This window comes from Vipera berus, assembly GCF_964194415.1.
Source record: "Vipera berus genome assembly, chromosome: 1".
Lineage (NCBI taxonomy): Eukaryota > Metazoa > Chordata > Lepidosauria > Squamata > Viperidae > Vipera > Vipera berus.
This window is the reverse complement of record NC_138202.1, coordinates 257,529,859-257,549,471: the sequence shown is the minus strand read 5'-3', so window position 1 is coordinate 257,549,471 and position 19,613 is coordinate 257,529,859.

Below are 19,613 nucleotides of genomic sequence, written 5' to 3'. Positions count from 1 at the left end.
CTCTGTTGTGGACCTGATGGAGATAATAATGCAATACGGGAAGGTTTCTGGATTTAAGGTTAATGTACAAAAAACAAAAATTTTGGCCAAAAATATGACAGCACCGCAAAAGGCCCTTTTAGAAGGATTAACTGGATTTGAGATTGTTAAAAGGGTTAAATATTTGGGGGTGTATTTGTCACCCTCCAATGCAAAGTTATATAAAAATAATTATGAAAAGTTATGGGGAAAAATTCAAAAAGAATTGGAGAGCTGGGAAAAACTGCAATTGTCTTTGCTGGGAAGAATTGCAGCAGTGAAAATGAATGTCCTGCCTAAATTTTTATTTTTATTCCAAATGATACCGGTCCGTAAAAAAGACTCTAATTTGGAAGAATGGCAACGGGGTATCAATAAATTTGTGTGGGTAGGGAAAAGGCCACGAGTTAAACTTAAGATTATGCAGGATACTCGTGAAAGGGGTGGTCTTAAAATGCCCAATCTTAAATTATATTATGAAGCTGCTGCGTTGTCAGGAATAAGTGACTGGATTAATTTGACACAAGGGAGATTATTAAATCTTGAGGGCCACGACTTGTTATTTGGCTGGCATGCATATTTGTTATATGACAAGAAGGTAGATAATGTGTTTAAAGTGCATATTTTAAGAAAGGCATTGCTGAGAGTTTGGAAGAAGTATAGACTCAAGCTAGACTACAAGATACCGTTGTGGGCAATCCCAAAACACGCAATAGAAAACATAAATGTTGGCTTCAAACATGATGTGACTACGTATAAGGAGATCTTAAGCTTGGAAAGGAACGTCTGGTGTTTGAAGCCGTACAATCTCTTGCGAGATGAGAAGATCGTCCAAACTTGGTTCCAATATACTCAATTACGTGCCAGGTGGAAAGAAGATCAGAAAATTGGTTTCTCAATGACTGATGAAAATTTGATAAAGCAAATTAGAAACCAGGGTCCAGCACATATTAAACGGATTTATCTTGCATTGATAGATATTGACTCAGAAACAGAACTTGTTAAAGATTGTATGATAAAATGGGCCCAGAATATTCAAGAAGTTATTACAATGGACACGTGGGAAAAGATCTGGGTGAGGAACGTAAAATTTACGCAAGCCCAAAACCTAAGAGAGAACTTTTATAAAATGTTTTATAGATGGCATTTAGATCCTAAAAAGCTTGCAAATATGTATCCGAACTATCAACCTAAATGTTGGAGATGTGGTGGCAAAGATGCAACATATTTTCATATATGGTGGACCTGCAAAAAGGTTAAGGCTTTTTGGATAAAAATTTGGTGGAATATGCAGAAGATCTTCAAGCAAAGGATAAACTTTTGTCCGCAATTGTTTTTGTTGGGCATAATTACAGATGCTACTGTTGTGGACATTAAGTTGATGTTGAACTTAATTACAGCAGCAAGACTCTTAATAGGTCAATATTGGAAAAAGGAGGAACTGCCGCCTATAGAAGAATGGACTCTAAAGGTTTCTGACCTGGCGGAAATGGCAAAGATTTCGGCTTACTTGAAAGATCATTCGCAAGAACGTTATATTATGGAGTGGAAAAAGTGGATTGATTATATCCAGAACAAATATGGGACTAAAAAGTTTCATTTAGCATTTGAATAAGTTTTCTTTTCTTTTTTCTTTTTTTTTTCTTTTTCTTTTTATATGTAATATTAGTATTGCTTGTAGTCATTTCATATGAGCTAGAGGGCGATAGAATTAATAGTTTATTGTTGTTAGCATATGGATGTTTATGATTGTTTTTTGTTTTTATACCTTGTACTTAGCTCTGGGAAGTCGGGGGGGAGGGGGGAATGGGGGGAGGGATAGGGAGGGTTAGGTAGCGGTGGGGGAGGGGGGATTGTTAAAGATAAAATGTACTGTAAAACTTTTCAATAAAACAAACAAAAAAAATAAAAAAAACAAAATAGAAGAATTTTTAAAAGAAAATTAATAAGTAACAAAAGAATATACTTACCACAGGAAAGCATTTTTTCTTTCCATGGTGTATGGGCTGCAGTTGTAAAATAGGCAGGAATACTCTCCTACAGTATATGAGAGGGATTTAAAAATTTCGAAGGGCCAAATGGGTACTTTAAGCATCCCCAAATTTCAATCAGCATTTTTGCTTTTTAAGATGTCTCTAATTCCATCCCCCAAATTGGGCTAAACCTGCTTAGGAGACCAAAGGGCCACAGAACTGAGAAGGACTTTTCACACACTTTTGTTCATCTTTAGAAGAAATCACATATATGTTTTATGTTCTTGTTTTCAATGGAAAACAAGTTCAAAAACTTTAGTGTTTCATTAGTGAATTATAATATGGGCATTAAACGTCTCCATTTTCCAGGCCTTTCTCTTTGAGGAAAGACAAATTTTAAAAAAAGAGATTTTTGTGTGGGAAAGAGAGAAATTAAACTCTATCCTACATTCCTCATAACGGCTTTTCTTTGATGAAAAAGTTGAGAGAACACATTGCTTCCTTGCACGTACTATTTATTTTTGCCCTCTGATCACAGCTTTATTTCATAGTGTGATAAGGATTAAATTTCTGTACACTGCTTCTCATCATCATGCTAAAGTGTCAGAAACTGTCTCTCTTAAGAACTGCCTTTCAGGTTGCCACAGGCATGGCCCTGATTTCTCAGGAGAATTGGAGAAATGTTCAGGAAAGTTTTAACAGGCAAATTAGGAAAAGCATGGGATGGGAAAGCACAACTCTAGCTCTTCTATTGATTGAGGGTTTTTGCTTCTTGTAATGATTGAGGACTGATGAAATCTCTACAAAAACAATCCTGATTGAACAAATTCATTTTTTTAAGGTATAGGGATGTGCAGGATAGCTAGGGGGAGGGCGTTCTCTGTGGGTGCGCCGGAGTTATGGAACCATCTTCCGGCCGAGCTCCAGATGGCGCCTGATCTCCGCTCCTTCCGGCGCGATCTCAAACCCTACCTTTTTGAACAAGCTGGCCTGGCCTGATGGGATGGGGTTGGGTTTTATAAATTGGTTTTTAACTTTTTAATGTGTACTAATTTATTCATGGGCATTGTTGTTTAATCCTTTTTAATTTTTGTATCTTGTTTTTTAATATGTATTGCCCTGTTCACCGCCCTGAGTCCTTCGGGAGAAGGGCGGTATACAAATTAAATTAATAATAAATAAATTAATTAATTAATAAATAAACCTATGCCTGTTGACCCTTTGTCCACCAGGAAAGAGTCTGAGGTGATGCAATTAAGATGGCTGATGCCATTTGGGAGTGCTTGGATTTTTTCCCTCTCTTTCAGATAATCTTTAAATATTCTGGAGTAGATCTGTTTGATCTGTTTTATTTTCTACAACAATTTTTAGCCTAGTGTTTAAGTTACCAGGCTAGAAAGTGGGAGACAATGACTTAAAGTCCTGACTTAGCTATGTAGCCCAGCTGGGTGACCTTGGGCCAGTCACCCTCTCTCAGCTCAACACACTTCACAGGGTTGTTATAGTGAGGAAATTAAGAGGAGAAAGGTGTATTGCATATGTTTGCCTCCTTGAGGTTTTTTTAAAATAATAAAGTAGAGACATCACCCTGCCAACAAAAGTGTGTATAGTCAAGGCCATGGTTTTCTCAGTTGCAATGTATGGCTGTGAAAGTTGGACCATAAAAAAGGCTGAGCATCAAAGAATTGAGGCCTTTGAACTATGGTGCTGGAGAAGACTCCTGCGAGTCCCTTGGACTGCAAGGTGATCAAACCGGTCAGTCCTAGAAGAGATCAACCCTGACTGCTCTTTAGAAGGCCAGATCCTGAAGCTAAAACTCAAATACTTTGGCCACCTAATGAGAAGGAAGGACTCACTGGAGAAGAGCCTAATGCTGGGGAAGATTGAGTGCAATAGAAGAAAGGGATGACGGAGAATGAGGTGGCTGGATGGAGTCATTGAAGCAGTAGGTGTGAGTTTAAATGGACTCCAGAAAATGGTAGAGGACAGGAAGGCCTGGAGGAAGGTTGTCCATGGGGTCGTGATGGGTCGGACATGACTCTGCAACTAACAACAACAACGTTTACATAAATAAATGATCCACAAATTGGCTGTAAGCTAGATAAATATTTTTTTTTATTTTAATTCCATTTATATCCCACCCTTCTCTGAAGACTCAGGCCAGCTTACAAGCTTAGCAGTAGCCTTCATTCTATGTATATGCCTGCTTCTTAGGGCTTTCATACACCCCCCAAGCAGCATTATTACAAAGTCAGCTTAATTGCCCCCAACAATCTGGGTCCTCATTTTACCTACCTCGGAAGGATGGAAGGCTGAGTCAACCTTGAGCCTGGTGGGATGTGAACCTGCACTAATTGCAGGCAGCTGGTGTTACTTAAGTTTATTTATTTATTTATTTATTTAATACTATTTCTATACCGCCCTTCTCCCGAAGGACTCAGGGCGGTGAACAGGGCAAGAATAAAAATACAGATTACAAAAGTTAAAACAAGATTAAATAAATGCCCACATACTAAAATACATCTTTAAAACTCAATAAAATAACCATAACAACCCCCCCCAATCCCTTCATCAGGCCAGGCCAGCTTGTTCAAAAAAGTATGTTTTTAGCTCGCGGCGAAAGGAGCGAAGGTTGGGCGCCGTCCAGAGCTCAACCGGTAGCTGATTCCATAGCTCCGGGGCGCCCACAGAGAAGGCCCTCCCCCTGGGGGCCACCAGTCGACATTCTCTGACCGGTGGCACCCTGAGGAGGCCCTCTCTGTGGGAACGCACAGGGCGGAGGGAAGTCGATGCCGGCAGCAGGTGTTCCCTCAGGTACTCTGGGCCCCTGCCATGTAGGGCTTTGAATACCATTACTAGTACCTTGAATCTCACCCGGAAGGCAACCGGTAACCAATGCAGCTCGCGGAGCAGAGGTGTAACGTGGGAGTATCGGGAGACTCCCAACACAACTCTCGCGGCTGCATTCTGTACCAGTTGGAGCTTCCGGGTGGTCCTCAAGGGCAGCCCCATGTAGAGAGCGTTGCAGTAGTCTAGTCGAGAGGTCACGAGCGCATGAGTGACCGTGCATAGATAGTTGTATACTTTAGTTGTATCCTTATTTTCACAGAACTGTGCCATAAGTATGACCTTCTCCCCCTGCCCCTGCCCCTCTCCCTGCTATGTCCCAAACTTGTTGCCATAATCTCACCTCTTTCCTCTGAAAAAAGAGATGCTTATATTGTTCAGTTATTATATACATACCAATGCACCCATAACATACATACACCCAATAACAGTTACACTATTCCCTTTTGAGACAATCATTGTTATGCAAGATGTACTGAAAAATAAAAAAATAGAAAGCTGAAGAAATAAAATCATAGGATAAGGGGAAAATGTATAGCCAAATCTTTTACGACACATATAATCTATAACCATTCACTATGTCTCTTGGTAATAATAGTCTCCTGTTGCAAAACATCTTTGGTTCTACAGTCTTCCCTACTTCATATATTGCCTTTTAATCTTTAGATTTTCCACCTTTTTTTCCCTCAGGTCTTGTCAGCTCCATTTAATTATTTCTTCCTCTCAACTAATTCATTCTTCCTTCATGTATTTATTTTGGAATTCTGCTTTTATTTTATTCTCTTTGTGAAACCAAACCACTTCAATCTATTTCTTTCACAGTAATCATTCACTTTTGTATTCAATGCACATTCATTTGGTATTCATTCATTCTTTAACATATTGCCCCACATACTTCAAAGTACTCCATTCCCTTTCCATTCACCTTTTATGTTTCTATTGACAATTCTCATTTCTACATACCCTAGTGAGCAGAAATATGCTTTTATACACTGCCATTTTATTGCATTTTTGACAAATTCATTCCTTACGGTGAACCACTATTATCTTTATTCCAGCTATTTGCACTTTTTAAAATTTCTCAATTTCCCCATTTTTGGTAAACATTCTATCAGGATGCACAAATTCATCTGCTTGCTCTAATTTGTCATGATTTACAGTCTGCATAACTTTCACTCATTCATTCAATTTGGTTGGTCTTTGATACATTCATTTTCACTTCTTTGTGGCAACATGCTGTCTAACATTCGCTGCAGAATGATTGAGTTCTTAGCCAACAGCAGGTAAAAATACATATATATTAATAATGCCAATCATTCTAATCACATTCCTCATACATCTACAGTAGTAGCATAGGTCTATCTGGAAGGCGAAGTATATTTCCCTTATTATCCTATCTTATATGAAAGATATAGCACTCATTTCTAGTGAGAGACTTCAAGTTTCTAATATTTAATTTGAGGGATACCCAACTCCTTCAAAGTTTAAATAACCTATATAACATTAGGCCAAAGTTTCACTTTCTTGCAATTTCTTCTGAGCTGAGGGCAAAGCTACTTTTTTTTAAATTATGTATTTCCATCATGTACATGTGACTCAGTATCAGTCAATAATTTAACACAATGTTCAGCCCAGTGTTGACGAAAATTTTTTCCCAGATTTCCATGAGGTATGTAACTACATATCTTTTTAAATTCAGTGCAAACCTATTCTGTGATAAATGTTATCTTAGAGTACTTGTTTGGTTGTTAGGTTGACATGCATGTGACAGTACTGAGGTTTCAATTATCCACTTGCATCAATCAATCTTTGAGTTCCCAATACCACTGCCTGAAGAAATGTCACAGATTTTTTTTTGTCAGGCTGGAGAAGTTTGCTGCAAATGTTATTCATTACAGCTGCAAATCTGTCACCGGTCTTGGCATGGCGTGTTAATGACAACATTTATTTCAAAGAGGCGTGTTTTGCTTTGTTGCTGGAGAGTTGACTTTGTGATCGTAAAATATAATGAAATGCCAAGAAGATGAAGTGAACAAAGTTTGCCAAAAACAGAAATAAAGTGATCCACATCCTTTTAAAAGAAAAGAGGCACGTGAACAACAAATATGAAGTACAAGTTTCCCAGGAAGAATTTTATCATTTATCTAAGGTCATTAAAATGAACAGAGAAACTGCTGCAGAAAAGTCACAGTAAACATGAGTGTTTATGAATGCTCTGACTCAGAATAAAGAAAGCATTTATTTTATTTGAATTACATCAAAGAATGTTAAAGCTGCGCCTGAACTTTAGAATTTTAAATATAGAAATCTGAAGTCAGACTCTCTCTCCTTCCCTTTACAGAACAGAGGAAACAGCTTTCATGCACAGCACTCTCTATGGGACCTATTCAAACCTTGATAAAAAAACAAACAAACCTAAAACCAGAAAATCCTAATGGAAGAGAGCTCATCCCCTTTTAATATAAACTCTTCCTTTATTCAGCATCCACATCTTGCTGAAATCCTGTGGGGTTTTTTTTTTGTGCCCTTTAAATTCATCAAATTAAGCACCATTATTTGAAGCAAAGATAAACCACTGTATCAGTCGTGAGGCAGAAGGAGAAGGATTCCTGATATACCGTTATAAAGAACACTTTTTCTCCCTTGTCTATGTTACAACCCTTCAGACAAAGGAGGATTAATTTATTGAACAAAATTTATAGACCACCCCATCTAGCTAATTTTAAGCAGTGTACATGAGCAAACCCAAGCAGATATATCTCAACAATTAAAATAACCCCAGTTGTTCTCCTCCTCCTCCTCCTCCTCCTCCTCCTCCTCCTCCTCCTCCTCCTCCTCCATAATGCACATCCCTAAATATCCTAAATACAAACTCCTCCTAAAAACATAGCTTTGAAGGCCTTTCTGAATGAAAGAAGGATAGCTCATTAGGGAACATGTTACATAATATGGGTAGACTGTTGTTAAGAATGTTTGTCTCATTAGGAGATGACAATTGGTTGTACATTGCATCTGGCCAAATGCTAGATTAAAGAGAGCAGTGGAAAGATTTTAATTTACATGAAGTGGACGGATGGCCTTAAACCTGCTACCTTCTAGTTGTGAGCTGTAATTCTAAACTGATTTTCCAAGTTCGTTATACATTGCTGATGGCAGGCCCAGCATAGTGAGTTTGTTTCTTTGGGGGAAAAAAAACTTTTAAAAAGCCTTTCATTATTTACCACTATTTATATTTGAAATAAGGCTGTGGGGAGAACTTTCATTTGTGATTTGAATAGCTGGCAAACAGAGGTCAGGGGCACACACCCCTCAGAGAGTTCTCTAGCTCTCACTATCCTTTCTCCTAACCTGAAGTGGCTTCAGATGGGGTCAGCCATGTTAGTCAAATCCCACAATCTTCTAATGGGTGACTGCTTTCTGTCTAATCAAGAGCTTAGATTTTTCCACTCAAGAAGTTGGAATAGAGAAGGTATATACTCAGTGGTTCAGGTCTGCTGCTCTAAACATCACAGAAGCTGTTGTCTGGTGGGGAAAGAAAATGGAAAGGTTCTTTTTATTCGGCCTCAGCCCAATTTTTTCCCTTACCAATGGAATTATTGCCTGAAGCCTTGGCCACTTTTCGGGAGGAAAAGGCAACTGTCAAAATAATAAAAGGTTCACTGTAAGTATAGAACAGAATACTTTATAGACCTTCCTTCCTTCCTTCCTTCCTTCCTTCCTTCCTTCCTCCCTCCCTTCCTCCCTCCCTCCCTCCCTCCCTCCCTCCCTCCCTCTCTCTCTCTCTCTCTCTCTCTCTTTCTTTCTTTCTTTCTTTCTTTCTTTCTTTCTTTCTTTCTTTCTTTCTTTCTTTCTTTCTTTGTTCTTTCTTTCTTTCCTCTTGCTCCTCAGATGTCAGCATTTGACAGATATGGACTGAGAGGCTTAGCAGGAAACTAGCTGGTTTGCCTTTTGGTGGGAGACTTTCAACAAATACTATAGCGGTAGACTAGTCTGGCCAATTTTAAAAAACCCCACAAAAACACTATCCTGAAAGAATGCAACAGTCAATCATTTTCATGCTGTCATATATACCTACCAGCAAGTCCATGAAGTCAGCAGATGTGAAGCTAGACTGAAAGGAGATGTTACTACTCACTACTCATCACATTCTCCAGATCTCCTCCATTTGAGCAAATGATATGATTACCAACCCTTACATGTACCATTTTTATTCAAATTCAATTAATAGGTAATTGTACCTACTATTTTGCTGATGAGGTTTTCATGTTTGGAGGAGCAAAGAAACTTCACTTTAAATTACATCACGCCAGAAATCTCTTTGTCCTCTTGGACTATCTCAGCATCCTTGAAGCTTTGAACATATTTCTTTTGTGAGAAGAACAAAACAAAACAAAACAAGCTGCATAATTGTTGGTTGCTAATTTTCCTGAGAGAAAACCATGAACTCAATTTGTCTAGACATGCTGATTGTAATCCATCAAGCAATGATTAAAGAGTAATTTTCTTTTTCATTATACAGAAAGAATGTTAAAGAGATCCTTCTTCCCAGAGTCACAATTAGAATTCTTCAAGCACAAATCACAAGGGGGGTTGGACATCATCTACAACATTTCAGTTAACAAAAGCACAGAGAATTATGCAGAAATTGGGGTTAAAAGGGTCTGGAAAATGGACTATGCACTAACATTTTCCCTGTTAATCAGTAAATGCACAGACTTGTACTCCAAGCAATGTTGTTTTACAGTGTGGTTTTTAACAATGCTCTCTGATATTGTTGCAATTGTTACATTTAACTGTATAAAAGGATGTATAGAAAACCATAATACAAAGTTAATGAGAATTGGAGAAAAGAAATGACAAGTGCATGATTTCAATAGGAACATTGCACTTTTTCTGTTTGCTTAAATGTTGTACCAGCCAGAAAAGAAATCTGCAGCCCTCTCTCTTTTTAAATAGTATTATTTCATTGCTAAGTCAGGATTATGTTCTTGAGAAATAGTTGGAGAATTTCCCCTTCGATAGGAGAAATTTGAATGAATTTGATCCAGTTTGTTTGGGTGAAAAATTTCCAAAGGCCATCAATTCTGCTTAAATTTCATGACATATATTAAAAGACTGCAAAATCATAGTTTGTCTTAAGAAGTTATTTAGCATGAAAACTTTCTCTTTCTCTTTCTCTTTCTCACAGACAGACAGACAGATATACTTTTCTGTTGCAAGAATTAGATGAAAATGTTGATGTCTTGATTTCACTAGTATCCGTCTAATGTCATCATTAAACTACAATGTCTTAAGAGATGTTGAACCAAAGTGCTAACCTTCAAACAAGCCACCACCTCCTCCTCCTCCTCCTCCTCCTTCCTCCTTCCTCTCCCTCCCCCTCCCCCTCCTCCTTTTTTAGAATAGAATAGAATAGAACTGGAAGACACCTTGGAGGTCTTCTGGTCCATGTTCAAGCAGGAGAACCTATACCACCACCACCTCCACCACCTCCACCTCCACCTCCACCTCCTCCTCTTCCTCCTCCTCCTCCTCCTCCTCCTCCTCCTCCTCCTCCTCCTCCTCCTCCTCTTCTTCTTCTTCTTCTTCTTCTTCTTCTTCTTCTTCTTCTTCTTCTTCTTCTTCTTCTTCTTCTTCTTCTTCTTCTTCTTCTTCTTCTTCTTCTTCTTCTTCTTCCCTTTACATATACTATTCCCCCCACCTGTTCATAATGTTCTGGAATGACACCAAGTCTGGGGTTTAGTGGAAGGTGCAACACATCCTTCCAAAACAGATTTGCCCGTTTCTTCCATATTTTATAAATGTTGAGAAAGATTGTTAAGGCTGCTGATCTTAATTGTAACTAGCTTATGTAAAAAGCAGCCAAACTAACAGCAAATGTGAGTTTTTTCTCCCGTCTCTTCTCCCTCCTAAGAGAATAATTAGTGAAAGGTGCCTTCAGTTGAATTGGCAGAGAAGTTTAGAAGCATCTTCAGCTTTACAGACTGACACATTTATTGGCATCAAGCAGATACAATTCAGAACCTGAGAACTTGTTATTTCCTTGATACTGTTAAAAGAAAAAAAATGAATAAAGAAACTCAGGAGTTAGAATATAAGAAGTAGTAGTTCTGATAATATAAAAAATATGAAGAGGATTCTCAGGGAGATCTTTGAGAACCACATAATTAACCTTGGGTAGCTATACAGAAACTATACTAATACATCATATATAGTGTTAACCTAGACATAATAAGAAATGTATTGCTGGCTAACAAAAATATAAATGTCACATCTGAAACCTTAAGGAATGATTCACAAAGCATATATTATGTTCATGTACAAAGGTTTAATACGTTTCTTATTTTGATATTTTCCTTTTATAATTCAATTTGCCCAGAGGCTTTAGTGGTAGGCAGTCCTTGACTTACAACTATTTGTTTAGTCACAAATAGTTATAATGGCACTGAAGAAAGTGAGTTGGAGAGCAGTCTTGCTCTTATAACTGTCACGATACCCACACAGCCATGAGATCAAAATTTCGGTGCTTGGCAAGTGAAAAATTCTTGTCTCAATTTTGGCTGTAAATCAAGACTACCAGTATTTCTATTATCTGGAATTTACGCCTTTTGTCTTTTAACAGAATTTAGAACTTTGAAAATCTACAGACGGAGGGAGATAAGGGTTGTAATCCAGTTCTCCTTGAGCTACTATGCATTTGCTTAGAACTACATCCCAGTGAGTGCAGAAGAAATCCATTCTAAGCAATCTGAAGAAAATATTTCAGTTTTGGAAATTAATACCTATGCTATGTAGCTGTTCATCTACAGGGATAAAGTTTACTCTTCTGAATCAAATGAAGGTTTTGAAAAACACGTCACAGGTAATACAGTAGTGAAATTCCCAAAGATAAAGGTCAAGATTGGGTTTGAGAGGATATAATAAAATTGCCACATATTAAATTCTCTGATAGTCTCAGCATCTATCTATCTATCTATCTATCTATCTATCTATCTATCTATCTATCTATCTATCATCTATCTATCTTTGCCATTTTGATTTGTTGTTGGTAACAGATAGATGACAACCATTTATTGGAATCTGGAGCCACTCAACTTCAGCATTCTGTTTCTAGTTTCTTTGTTCTTAGCTACTGATTGCACAAATACTTTCATAGATTCCCAGTTATCTTTTCTACTTCCAGTTTGAAGAGACACCTGTCCAATTGCATTTTTGCTCAGTCTTTTGTGCCAGCTGAACCATTGCTGAAGAAAGATTTATTTCCAGAAACTTGTCACCTTTTGAAAATCCTATGTTTGGGGAGATCATTTATGATTCAATCACAAGGTTTACTCCAGTTAGAACAACCAATCAGGATTTAAAAGGTTACTCCCTGGATTTTTTTTCTTCCCCGCTCCCCCACCACTGTGATAATTTATACAAGAGCTGTTAATTAATACAGATCCAGAGATCAACTCTCTTAGATACCTGTTGAAATATGGAGATATTCTCACATCATCAATGACTGGCCAAAGAAACTCAAGAAAGGGTGATTAAAAGAAAACCCTTTAGAGCTTCTGAATCATATTCAGGATTTGGAGAATGATAATACCTTAAGGAAATAATGAGGTTTTGAAGAACTTCACCTTCAGTTTTTCCTATATATTTCTCCTCCATTTTACTTACGGTCAATGTTATTTCCCCCTTCATGGATTACTGCCTTATCATGGCCAAGGGGCTTGTGTAATTTAATGAAGCTATGAGCAATGCTGTGCAGGGCCACCCAAGACAGACAGATCATAGCAAAGAGTTCTGACAAAATGTGATCCACTAGAGAAGGATATGGCAACCCACTCCAGTATCTTTGCTATGAAAACCCCATGGACAGTACCAAAAGGGAAAAAGATATGACGCTGGAAGATGAGCCCCTCAGGTCAGAAGGTGTTCAATATGCTACTGGGGAAGTGCAGAGGGCTAGTACTAGTAGCACCAGAAAGAATGAAATGACTGGGCCAAAGCTGAAAGGATGCTCAGCTGTGGATGCATCTGGTGGTGAAAGAAAAGTCTGATGCTTGAAAAATTTTTTATCCATAGGAACCTGGAATATAAGATCCATGAATCAAGGAAAGATGGACATGGTCAAACAAAAGATGACAAGACTGAACATCGAATCTTATGAATCAGCGAACTAAAAGGGACAGGAATGGGTGAATTTAATTCAGATGACCATCAGGTATACTACTGCAGGCAAGAATCCCTCAGAAGAAATGGAGTAGCTTGCATAGTCAATAAAAGAGTAGGAAAAGCAATACTGGGATACAATCCTCAAAATGACAGAATGATCTCAGTTCGAATCCAAGGCAAACCATTCAATATCACAGTAGTCCAAGTCTATGCCCCAACCACCGGTGCTGAAGAGGATGAAATTGACCGGTTCTATGAAGCCCTATAGCACCTTATAGAAGTAACACCAAAAAATGATGTCCTTATCATCATGGGTGATTGGAATGCTAAAGTAGGAAGCCAAAAGATAACTGGAATAACAGACAAGTTTGGCCTTGGAGTACAAAATGAAGCAGGGCACAGGCTGACAGAATTTTGTCAAGAGAATAAGATGGTCATAGCAAACACTCTTTTCCAAAAACCCAAGAAACGGCTGTACACATGAACATCACCAAAAGGTCAACACAGAAATCAGATTGACTATGTGCTCTGCAGCCAAAGATGGAGAAGCTCTATACAATCAGTAAAAACAAGACCAGGAGCTGACTGTGGCTCAGACCATGAGCTTCTCATTGCAATGTATAGGCTTAAACTAAAGAAAGTAAGGAAAAGCACTAGGCCATTCAGGTATGAACTAAATCATATCCCTGATGAATATACAGTAGAGGTGACAAATAGATTTAAGGAATTAGATCTGATAGACAGGGTGCCTGAAGGACTATGGACGGAGGTTTGCAACATTGTAGAAATAGCAACTAAAACCATCCCAAAGAAAAAGAAATGCAAGAAAGCAAAATGGCTGTCTGAGGAAACTTTGTAAATAGCTGAGGACAGGAGGGAAGCGAAAGGCAAGGGAGAAAAAGAAAGATACACCCAACTGAATGCAGAATTCCAGAGAATAGCTAGAAGAGATAAGAATGCCTTCTTAAATGAACAGTGCAAAGAAATAGAAGAAAACAATAGAATAGGGAGGACCAGAGATCCCTTCAAGAAAATTGGAGATATGAAGGGAACTTTTCATGCAAAGATGGGCATGATAAAGGACCAAAATGTCAGGGACCTAACAGAGGCAGAAGAGATTAAAAAGAGGTGGTAAAACTAAACAGAACTATACAAGAATGAGCATAACATCTCAGATAACCATGATGAGCTGGTCACTGACCTCGAGCCAGACAGCCTAGAATGTGAAGTGAAGTGGGCCTTAGGAAAGCTGAGCAACAACAAAGCTAATGGAGGTGACAGTATTCCAGCTGAGCTATTCAAAATCTTAAAAGATGATGCAATAAAAGTGCTACACTCAATTTGCCATCAAATTTGGAAAACTCAACAGTGGCCACAGGATTGGAAAAGATCAGTTTACATTCCAATTCCAAAGAAAGGCAGTGCCAAAGAATGTTCAAACTATCGCACCATTGCACTCATTTCACATGCTAGTAAAGTTATGCTTAAAATCCTACCAGCTAGACTCCAGCAGTATGTGGATCGAGAACTACCAGAAGTACAGGCAGGATTTCGAAGAGGCAGAGGAACTAGAGATCAAATTGCCAACATATGCTGGATCATGGAGAAAGGTAGGGAGTTCCAGAAAAACATTTACTTCTGCTTCATTGACTATGCTAAATCCTTTCATTGTGTGGATCATAACAAACTGTGGCAAGTTCTTAAAGAGATGGTTGTACCAGACCATCTTATTTGTCTCCTGAGAAACCTATATGCGGGTCAAGAAGCAACAGTGAGAACTGGACACGGAACCACTGATTGGTTCAAAATTGGGAAAGGAGTCCGGCAAGGCTGTATCCTGTCACCCTGCCTATCTAACTTATGTGCAGAGCACATCATGAGAAAGGCAGGGCTAGATGAATCGAAAGTTGGAATTAAGATTGCTGGGAGAAATATCAACAACCTAAGATATGCAGATGATTCCACTCTAATGGCAGAAAGTGAAGAGGAACTAAAGAGCCTCTTGTTGCGGGTGAAGAAGGAGAGTGCAAAACTTGGGTTGAAACCTAACATTAAGAAAACCAAGATCATGGCATCTGGCCCTCTCAATTCCTGGCAAATAGATGGGGAAGAAAAGGAGGTAGTGACAGATTTTATTTTCCTGGGCTCCAAGATCACCTCAGATGGGGACTGCAGCCAAGAAATTAAAAGACGCTTGCTCCTCGGGAGGAAAGCCATGGCAAATCTAGACAGCACACTAAAAAGCAGAGACATCACCCTGCCAACAAAAGTGTGTATAGTCAAGGCTATGGTCTTCCCAGTTGCAATGTATGGATGTGAAAATTGGATCTTAAGAAAAGCTGAGTGCCAAAGAATTGAGGGCTTTGAACTATGGTACTGGAGAAGACTTATACGAGTCCCATGGACTGCAAGGTGATCAAATCGGTCAGTCCTAGAGGAGATCAATCTTGACTGCTCTTTAGAAGGCCAGATCCTGAACTTGAAACTGAAATACTTTGGCCACCTAATGAGAAGGAAGGACTCATTGGAGAAGAGCTTAATGCTTGGAGAGATTGAGGGCAAGAAAAGAAGGGGATGACAGAGAATGAGGTGGCTGGATGGAGTCACTGAAGCAGTAGGCATGAGCTTAAATGGACTCCAGAAGATGGTAGAGGACAGGAAGGCCTGGAGGAATGTTGTCCATTGGGTCGTGATGGGTTGGACATGACTTCACAGCTAACAACAACAATGTTATTTCTTGCTTTTTATATTTACCTTTGAAGTCAACAGTGTATTTAACATGTAAGATATATGTGAACAGACAGTTCTTCAAAAATGCCAAATAGAAAAATTATTCTGATGTCTCATTAAAACAAATATTTTTCCATAATGTTTGAATAATGTTTTTCCCCACGGTTTTTATTTATGCATTGCAACGATGTGCATTGTAGAAAGCATCGAGTGACTTATATTTCTACATGAGCAAGCCTCTGGAGTTACTTATAAATAATCTGGAATTGTGCCAAGATTCTGAAATGAGAATAGCTCTGACTCTCCATGGTAATAGCTTTTAGTTTAGAATAAAGCTGAACCATAAACTCATGGCACAGAATGTCAAGATGACAACATGACCTTTGATATATATCCCTGAAGAAAAGATGACAGAAAAGAAGCAATTTGGAGAAGGGGATGGAAAAGACCTTTCAAAAGGACCAACCAACTCTAAAAAGGATGAGTTGATAAACATTTTATCAATAAGCCACATGTTGAAGAAGTGTATTTTATTTTGCTTATTGGAATTAAGTCTTTTTTCAGTGAACGTAGAGATTCTAAAAGTTACCAATAAAGTACAATTGTAGAAAAATTTGTTTGACATACTGTATTTGTGTGGTAAATCACCACATTTCAGTAACAGTTCTTCCTTTTAGTCATCCTTCTTCATTTTTGCTGGGGATACCCATTTACTTCTTAGAGAAGTCTTTAACTAGCAAGTGAGCACATAGAAAAGTGATCTGGGCTGTTCTTGTAAACTTCAGAAACCAAATGAGAGGTGCAGAAAATGCATCATAAACCTCACCTTACACACCACCATTTTGTATTGGTTCATTAGTAGAACATATTTCACTACTTTGTAATTTATACCTACAGTAAATAAGACATCTAAATCAATTGATTGATGAGAAGGAAAGTTCTGATCAAGTTTTCAACGAACACGTAGATTGTTTTCCCCTTTCTCACTGCACAAGGACAAAATCTGAGCGAACTATATCCTTGAAGAGGGGAAGATATTTACAGTGAAAGAGAAATCTGCACATCACTGCAAAAATGCTCATGCAATTAGATTAATTTGAATTGTATAAATCCTTTTTGAATTAGAAATGTAATTAGGAAATGTAATTAGGATTAGACCAAAGCTCTGTTCAACATTTGTTTCCACAGTAGCCAGATGTTTTATTTATTCATTCATTGTATATTTCATATTCACCAGACTCTAGATACCAATGGGAACACCAACACCTTTGCTTTAAAACATTTGAGTAACATAACATATTTCTGCAGAGTAATTGCCAAAATTCTCCTTCTGTGTAGTTCATAATTTTATCCTTAACCATTTTAGATCAACCATCCTATAGCAGGTATTAAGCTAAGAACAATCTCATTTAAAGCTGTCTGGATTTTGTAATTTATTTATTGTTCATTTGTCTGTTTGGTCTTTTCCTGGCACACTATTTGATTCTATTCTTGGGTTTCTTTTTTGAAAATCTTTAATTCAGGAATGTGGATATCTCTTTTCTTCATGTTTTAAAATGAAGGCAATTCATATACTATAAAGAATTTCCTTACTTGTCATTCAGTTGTCCAACTGTCCCCCTAATCATGTTTATGTTTTATGTTTAAATAGATCTTTATTGCTTGACTTGTTAGTAATATCCTCTTTTTTGGTCTGCATTCTTGTCTTGAAGGTTTGCATACAGTTTTGTGATAATTTATATTCTTTTTTATCTGAGCAAGTTTTCAATCATAAACGAGACTTCTGTGGCCATGGCTTTATCTGCATACTTCAAAATAAGCTGGAACCAGTGTTCTTGGGCTAAGGAAACTGGTGGGTGCAGCTATATCAATATTTGATTTTGAGTCTAGTGCAATCATTAGGGAGATAGAGGCCAGGAAGGTGTTTCTCACATAGAAAGTCACGTCGGTGGAATAGTACCTTTTGGTTTTTGTTACAAAAAAACCCTCAGATATTACATGGAGAATTGATTATGTAACTGTAGCATGAACATGTATACTAATGATTATGAAGACAACATATTGCCTTGGAGGACAAGCTCTACAACGTATGACTGTGTGAATGTATTAGGTTATAGTGTGGTCCCTTGCTTTGCTGAATGACCTCTAAAACAAAGTGGTCATTGTGGTTTTGTGCATGTGGAGCTGGATCCACCATAAAGGTAGGCAAGAAGTGAGAAACAGTAAGGGATGAGATTGCTGGAAAGCCTACCATATACCCCAACCCAAGGGCTTTAGAACTGGTCTCCTGAAATGTCTTGATGGCAGACAAGTCTATGATCAGCTGCCATACAAGAAGGCTATAACCAGCCCTTTGCAATGATACCTAACTGGCAGGAAGTGTAAAGTGTTCACTATCTGGATCCAGGTCTTATGAGGCATGAAAACCATTTGTTATCTATTACTAGGACACTTGTGATGAATAGAAGGATATGGTTAAATGTCTCATTCATTACCAACTTTTTCTTCTGCCGGCACATCATAGATAATACTGCCGTGCAAAACATTCATTTTCTACAAGAGATTATTTTCTAACAATTGTTTAATATTACTCATTATCTACAATAGGAACCTTTGGGATTTCATGGTACATTTTCTAAATTTTGGGGACATTTAGCCATTTTGAATTTTCTCATTAACTTCCTTTTTATCAATCGTCTAATTTTTTTAAAAGTATAAAATGTGATGGATCTTGTGAAACTTCATTGGTACTTCATTGTTTTATAATAAAATGACTTTATGAGCGTAGACCAGGGGTGTCAAACTCAATTTCATTGAGGGCCGCATCAGCATTGTGGTTGCCCTCAGGGGGCCAGGTGGGTATGGCCAGGGTGGGTGTGGCCTACTGGGTGGGCATGGCTAGAGTGCGTATGGCCTACTGGGTGGGCGTGTGCAGCTCAACATTGTTCGCATCAAGGGTGCCTATGGGGGCCTGGGCAGGAGTGGGACAGATCTGAAGGTCTCTGGCAGAAGGAGGGTCTCTGGGCCAGGGCCAAGGCAGTGGGGGCCGTTCCCTCACTGTTTCCAGGATGGCTTTGCGAGCCACATGAAACCACTTTGCGGGCCGGATCCGGCCCCCGGGCCTTGTGTTTGACATGTCTGGTGTAGACTAACAGAATAAAAGCATTGGAAGGGACCTTGGAGGTCTTCTAGTCCAACCTCTGCTCAAGCAGGAAATCTATACTATATCAGACAAATGGTTGTCCAATCTCTTCTTTAAAACATCCAGTGATGGAAAAACTTCTGAAGTTTTAGAGTAGCTTTTAGAGTAGCTTTCAGAGCATGCATCTGGAAGATTCTTAGACAACACTACAATAAAATAGTATTTTTTTTAAAGAAATAGTAAACAACTAACAAAAAATCACCAAGAGAAAGAATAGTAGGCAGAATAAATGAAGAAATGATAGAGGTGCAATAAAAAAGAGAGAAACAAAGATACACAAAGAAAGAATGATTTCAAACTTGTTTTACAGCAGATACAGGTAAAACGTAAGCTCAACTCTTGTTCTACAGTTACAATTAGCATCCTTTAGTTTTGTAATCTAGAAATATATACTAGCCATCAAATCCATATGATTTCATTTTTTTCTGTTGTGTCCAAAAGGGGTTTATAATTGATATTAAATTTGGCCAATGTCTTTTCTCTAGTCAGAGCCATCAGTTTTACCTTCCCAGCCAGTTCCATCAGCTTCCATTGTAGGTATTCTGAAAACTTTCCAATATTGGGCACATAGAAGTCTTGGTATTGTTATCATATACAAGAACAAAACACCATGTTGCAATTTTTTTCAAACTTTTGTCCATCAACCCTAATAGAAATATCTGAATTGATTTTAATATTTT